The sequence below is a fragment of the Nannospalax galili genome, unplaced genomic scaffold, assembly GCF_000622305.1.
Source record: "Nannospalax galili isolate Female #2095 unplaced genomic scaffold, S.galili_v1.0 scaffold674, whole genome shotgun sequence".
In the NCBI taxonomy this organism is placed as follows: domain Eukaryota; kingdom Metazoa; phylum Chordata; class Mammalia; order Rodentia; family Spalacidae; genus Nannospalax; species Nannospalax galili.
Genome location: NW_008335202.1, coordinates 98,623 through 105,661, shown reverse-complemented (window position 1 = coordinate 105,661; position 7,039 = coordinate 98,623). Strand labels below are relative to the sequence as shown.

Genomic DNA, 7,039 nt, shown 5'->3' with positions numbered 1-7,039 from the left:
ATGTATTTCAAAGTTTAAGTCAAAAAATTTCCTAAAGGTTAGTTAATTTTTTTATTCATGCATCTCTCCAATATTTACCAAGGGTATTAACACTTTCAGTGTACCAAACACATATGTAGGTGTAAGGACTACAGAGTTTTGTTTTGTTTTGACTTTCCATAGGATCCCATGTATCCCAGGATGGCTCCAAATTTGCTTAATAACTGAGCATGACTTTCAGTTTTTGATCCTCCTATTCCCACTGTCAGAGTGGTAATATTAAAGACACATACTACCACTTTTATACAATGTTAGGAATCTAATCCAGTGATTTGTGCATGTGAGACGAGCACTCTACCAACTGAGCTATGTCCAAAACCCAAACTCCTTTTTAAAGTAGAGGAATACAGGACTGAGGGGATGGTTCAGTGATTAAAGCACTTCTTGCTTTTGCAGAGGACCTGGATTTAATTCCCAGCACCATATAGTTCAGGATGATCTGGTACCCTTTTCTGGCCTTTATGCATGTGGTACACATATGTATTCTCAGTTACACACACATACACATAAAATAAAATAAATATTCCCTAAATAAATTTAGTGATTTATATGCATTTCTGGAAATTGGCATAGAAAATAATACTGTATAGATAGAATACTTATTGTGTGATATTATTGAATGTGATTTTGATTGTGATTACTTATAAATGATTTAAATAATTATGAAAATAATTATTAACCATCTACCTAACACCAGAAAGACTGCTTAAGTTTTATATATTATATCTATGCAACTACATCTTTAGATTCATTTTTTTCCATTATTTATATATCAACCATTTGTCTCCATTATCTATGTATGTTGCATGATTCACTAAATAAGTAAAAAGTTATTGTTGTGAATGTAAATATCATTTTGTGCTGGATGTTGCAAAGTAGATGTTTAGAGCTTTCCTGTGCTACCCATTCATTACCAACAGCAGTTCACCTCCAAGTTGGGACAAACAAAATATATCCTGACTATTAAGTAATGTTCTGTGTCAGTAAAATCACCTCACATGAGGAGTACAACTCTGATCCCTCCATATCTATTTTTGGTTCTTCCTGTATATAAATTTTTATATCTTGAAATATCAATTATTGGATAGTTTTAATATACCTAGTGTATAGTAGCACTGCTTAATAAATGACCACATGATGATAACACTAGAAATCTCTTGAGCATTCGGTTGATCTTTTGAAGAATAAATTCTGTGACAAGCCTGGGTGGAAAACACAACCCCAAAGTGGTGATTGAATTACACCTGATGGGCATCACTGACTGCCATGTGATGCTGGCCCAATTATTTGGGGTTTTCTTCATTAGCTATCTTATCGAAGTAGTGCGCAACTTGGGCATCATAATCATCCTCATCCTTATCATCACCATCATCATCACTGATGATGAACTCCAGATGGAAAACACCCACATAATTTTTGTTTAGACACTTGGCTGTCGATGTTGGATATTCAATAGCTGTGGGCCCCAAAATGGTAGAAAATTTTGTTGTGAACTTGAATACAATTTCTTATTATCTTTGTGCTAAACAGCTACCTTTTTCTTCTTTTTATTGTGTGTGAAGATTTTATTGTCTGTGATGCCCTATGACCCCTATGTAGCTATCTGTTCCCCTCTGCACTACGCTGTGACTACTACTCATATCTAATGGGCCCTGTAGCACCCACATGTTGACCCTGAACCTATGGTACTTGAAGAGTATCCTGGTGTTGGGGTTTGGGATAAATGCAAATTCTAGCCAGTTTTTCCTACAAGGAATCCAGTTGAACACACATTCAGAGCTGCCAACAGCTCGCTGAGAGCTCTGCAGGCCACCATTGGGAACTCATACAAGTGCATCAGTGAGGAGCAGATCCTTATCACCAAGGCATTTTCCTTGAATGTTTTCAGCATTCAGATGCAGGCTTTCAAGGTTGAAAATGACAGGTTTGGGTCTGTAGAAGAATGTGTGCTGGATGGGAATAACATGTTGATCCCCATTGCTGCGGGCAGTGCCTTGGTAGGGCTGCTCCTCATCGTCCTCATCAGCAGGAAGAGGAGTCTTGGCTACCAGACCATCTAGCCTGGCGGGTGGGCGGGTGCACCGCAGACGCAGAGAGGCCTGTTCTTATGACCCTGACCTTAGATAGGTGTGGAAGGGAGGCACACTTTCTGGCAAACTGCTTTCAAATCTACTTTATCAAATGTGAAGTTCATCTTGCAACATTTACTATGCACAGAGGAGTAACTATTGAAATGGTGTTAATTTTGCTAACTTGTTAAATGTTAATATCACCAAAGTAGAACTCTAAGGAGGGCGAGAGTGCTTTTCTGAATTTGCACGGGGTCTATTCATTGGACTTTTTTTATGTGGTATTTATTTATTTTTTTTAAAAAAAGGTTTTATTTATTTGTTTTTTAATAATCACATACTTAGAAGAAGCATTTTATTACATCAGCATTGACATATTCAATAACAATATTCTGAGTTAGGCTACATCTCTTACAAAATTGGCTGTTCATTTTTAGGTAAAAGTTCATTTTTAATGCAATTGACATTAAGATGTTTGCACATACATTTCCAATCTCTATATATCAGATTATCACTAGTCACAGTCCATTACTTTCTGAGCTCCTTGGCATCTGAGCATGGACATAAAGTCATCAGGTAGATTTCAATGATAATGTTTTTCACATCTACTAATTATTAAGGAGCAAATTTGACTTTTTAAGATTTGGTGTTTGGTTTCTTCATTCTTTACTCAGATTTAAGCCTTACAAAGTGAATCTCTGGTCCAAACACTTGGGCCTGATAAGGGTGGCTGATCATTAAGCTGCATGCTTAGGAAGCTAGAAAGAGGATTGCAGGGAAGGCCTACTATGCAAGTGAGCAAATGGCGAACCTCTGGATGTTCAGATTGGGCTGCCTGACCTGGGGGCCTGGTGAGGGCCCCAGCCTGCAGTCTGGCTCGGGGACATAACTACTGATGTTTTCCATGCTTTTCTACCCACGAGCTGGCACATTTCTAAATAGAAAAAGGCATTATTTTTACTTACTTTTTGTAATTTCTAGCCTTCTGTTGGTGTTCAGGGTGGCCCTGTTTCTGTACTATGTGCAATAATAGATTCACACTGCTGACCTGTCCTCTGTGGCTTGGGTGGGTTGTACAGTGAGGATCAGCTTATGTAATGCATTATCTGCAACAATACTAATAAAAAGTCTCCTTTAAAAAAAATGTTTTATGGTGGGTTTCGTTTTTCCATAAATGAAAAAAAGTAAATAAATTCCCCAATAGTTTAGTTACTTTTCTTTTTGCTGTGACAAAATATCCTGAGAAAAGCAACTTTAGGGAGATAAGGGTTTTTGTGAGCTTACAATATTCCAGTCCCAGCAGATGCATAATGGAGGGGAAGTCATGGCAGCAGGACCTCAAGGTGCCTGGTCACACTGCATCTACACTCAGGAAGCAGGGGTGGTGAGGGTTGGTGCTCAGCTCCTGTTCTCTCTTTTATGTAGCCTGGAAACCAATTTTTTAAATAGTGTCCCCCACATTTAGGAGGAGTCTTTAAGCTTCTGTTAAAGTGATCAAGAAAACCCCTCACAGTCTGGCACAAAGGCTCCTTTCCTAGGTGCCGCTAGATCATACCAAGCTGACAATATAGCCAGCACACCTCCTCATCAGGACCCTAAGCACACTGTCTTATAGACAGAGTGATCACCCAACACTTTCCCATTTTTATTCTAAAGTTTATTAAACTTAGAAGCATGTTGGAATATGACCAGCTCCAAGAATGTCAATCTTGAAACATATTCTCTTATCAGTGTCAAAGGAGTGGCTGGATTTAGACTGCACATACATGAAAGTTCCATAGAAGAGCATGACCAATGTCAGGCAGAATCCACAGGTAGAGAAAGCCTTGAGCCTTCCCACAGCAGAGTTCATCCAGAGAACAGTTATGAGGATAAGCAGGTAGTACACAAACACTACTCATTTGAGTTAATTTTAAACACTCTGATATAGTCAAGTTGTCCTTCTGCATTTAGGTGACGTTTAGCTCCAGTGCCATTATACCCAGCAGGCAGGTTCCGTTCTCACCACTCACGTTGTACCTGGACACTGAAGGGTTTGTGGGCACAAGTGGCAGCAAGGGGCTGGGTGGTGCGGTGGTTGGGGAAGTTTCCTCTTGCTTGCAGCGTGTCTCTTCCTTGCTGAAGTTGCTGTTTGACAAGTAGGCCTGGATGGTGGCATCTTGGAGAATGACGATCACATCACCCATGTGGACCTGGGTGGCACGTGACACATCAGTGCTTTTTGTCTATGTCTGCTTTAATGTCAGTTATGGCATCTATGGTCTTGATTCCCTCGGAGCTTGCATTAGGGAACGTCTGTGTTATCTGACAAGTTATAAGCAAAACGCATGAGCTGAACTCGGTAACGTGTTGCAGCCCTTGTGAAATTTAATGTCAGTGAATATCCTCTTTCAAAAGCAATTGTGAGGCTGGGTTCAGAAGCGTTTTCTCCACCACAAGACCTATTGCTATTCAGTACTGCTGCAGAGGATGGCGGAAGAAAGGTGGAGTTCTGTGAACCACGCCCAGTCTCGCAGCTGGTCCAGAAGGTGGCACAGAAGTTGGCCATTATACAAGCTGTTCCACTGCTGTCTTTCACCACAAATGTTGCTGAGGCACTGTGTGCCAGGCCTGCCAGAAGCAGCGGCCGCCGGGCGCCAGGGGCCGCCGTGGCGAGGCGCAGCCCAGGCTGGGCTAGCAGCGGTTGCGCGGGAGGTGGAGCGGGCGGAAGGGCGGCGTCCACCGAGTGGAGGGGCCCGGCTGCTGTGACGCCCGCACCGAGGAGACCCTGAGGCCTGCTGTGCCTGTCACGTGAGCCGCGCCTGCCCATAAAACTTTTATAGATGAAAATCATTCCCTAATGGAAATTATATTAAAATAATTTTCTACCTTCCCCCATAAAACCAATAATATTGGCTTAATTAGTGCGTTATGCTACGTGTTTATATAAAAAAGAGTAAATGGCTCTTCAAAATCCCTTCCCTGTCACAAAGAAATCCCAACATTAAATAAGGTGGGGGAAATGAGGGAAAGAGGAAAGAATGGATGGAGAAAAAATTCATTTTTCAATACTTGTTTGTTTATTTATATGCATGTGTTTTTACTTGTATGCGGTTATGGGCACCAAGAGTGAACAGGAGATCACTGAGACCACTTTGGTATTTTATTTTTATTTTTTTTAACTATTCTTTTATGAGTGTGCATGAGCGTATTGCCTGCATGTATGTAAGTGCACCCATGCTGTTCAGTGTCCATGGAGGTCAGAAAAGAGCAAGAGATCGTCTGGGGCTGGAGTTACAGATGTCTGTTAACCACCATGTGGGTGCTGTGTACCAAACCCAGGTCCTCTGCAAGAGCAATCAGTGGTCCTAACTGCTGAGCCATCTCTCCTACCTATATTTTATTATTTTGTATAGGGAAATTTTGGACTCATCATGGGACTTTTATTTTACTATACCTGCAATCTTCTATACAATGAAGATTAAAATTACTTCTTCAAACAACACTAAAATGAAAAATTACAAAGGCATATCACATGCAATAGTCATACAAAAGTAAAGTTTCCACATATATTAAAGCAATTATTTGAGCAAGTTATTATTAAAATAGCAAACTTCCTTTTACATGAAGCACAAATGTCTCTTGCCACTGGTTTTGGAACAAGATGATGATTTGTCTTTGTTATGGCTTACGACTGCTGTGTCATCATCCAGACCTCCCTACAAAACGCAGCGTGCATGTCGCCTAGTGTCTACCTGCCATTTGCCGTGACTTGCCATGCTGATGGAATTCTGCATGTTAATATAAACACTGGCACATTTAGCCTGTCCTAAGGTGAGTCCAATGAAATGGGACAAAACCTCTGACACACCTTTTCTCTCACAATTATTTTTTCTCACCTCCACATAAATCAGCTTTTCCTCGTCCTCCTTGCTGTGTCTGTTGAAATAGGAAGGATCCCAAATGCCGTCACCTCCTCTAGTTTCACTTTGCCTTCTCCTCTGTGGAAACAACACACTGCTGGGAAACAAGTCATTTTTGTGAGTGCATTTTAAATTTTTACCTTATAGAAATCAACCATGTAGTTACATTATAAGATGAATTCTTGAGATGATTGACACGATTAGTTGATGATGAATTGATAAATAACTTAATAATGCACAGAAAACTGAGTAATACATAGTCACAAAACAGAAGCTTTTCGGGAAGAGTCATGGAACTTGATTTAATGAATTTTCACAATGAAAATGCAAAATGACATCAAAATCTCTTGCAAAATTATAAAATGTTGACATATATCTAAACATTAAATCTGAGTATAAGTAATGAAAACATTTCCACCTAATGGTGGTGGTGGTGGGGTGTGTGTGTGTGTTATCAAATATTTTGAATATAATATGTTTCTGATATGATTGTATGGTCATCAAAATTAGAGAAAAATGTCCAAATATAAATTAATGCAGAGGGAGGAAGACAACTGTCAACAGAAAAGAATCTTATAGTATAAAACACTAAATATTAAACTTTTGTATCTCTCTGATAACAGAGTTCTGCTATGCATTACATCTATATTTGAGCAATGGCAACTGTGATAAGAATAAACAGTGAAAACCTCCATAAGAAAATGGTCATGTGACTTAGAACCAAGCCTGGGAGGGCAATGAAGTGTATACAAAAAATTCAATTAAAAAAATATGACTTTTTCATGTATATAGAGATTAGAAAGGCAGGTGAAAATGTCTCAATGTCAATTGCCTTGGAATGAATTTTTCTGTATGAAACTGTGTGTTTTGACAACGAAGTGGAGATCTTTTTTAACGTTGGAACCTCATTTAATTTTATGTCTTATAGAGTTTATAATGAGTTAAAGATTATATAAGCGTAATAATTCATCTGTAAACCTAAAAATGTACAGCCAATTTTAGAAGAGATGTACCCTAGCTCAGAAAAAT

General features: G+C 39.4%; 3 pseudogenes; 2 read left to right on the top strand and 1 right to left on the bottom strand.

Annotated features, from left to right (window-relative positions):
- The first annotated feature begins 1,704 nt into the window (after window positions 1–1,704).
- Window positions 1,705–2,099, top strand: LOC103731443 (annotated as a pseudogene).
- A 1,760-nt stretch (window positions 2,100–3,859) lies between these two features.
- On the bottom strand, window positions 3,860–5,317 carry LOC103731442 (annotated as a pseudogene).
- Window positions 4,785–7,039, top strand: part of LOC103731440 — a 10,844-nt pseudogene continuing 8,589 nt past the window's right edge.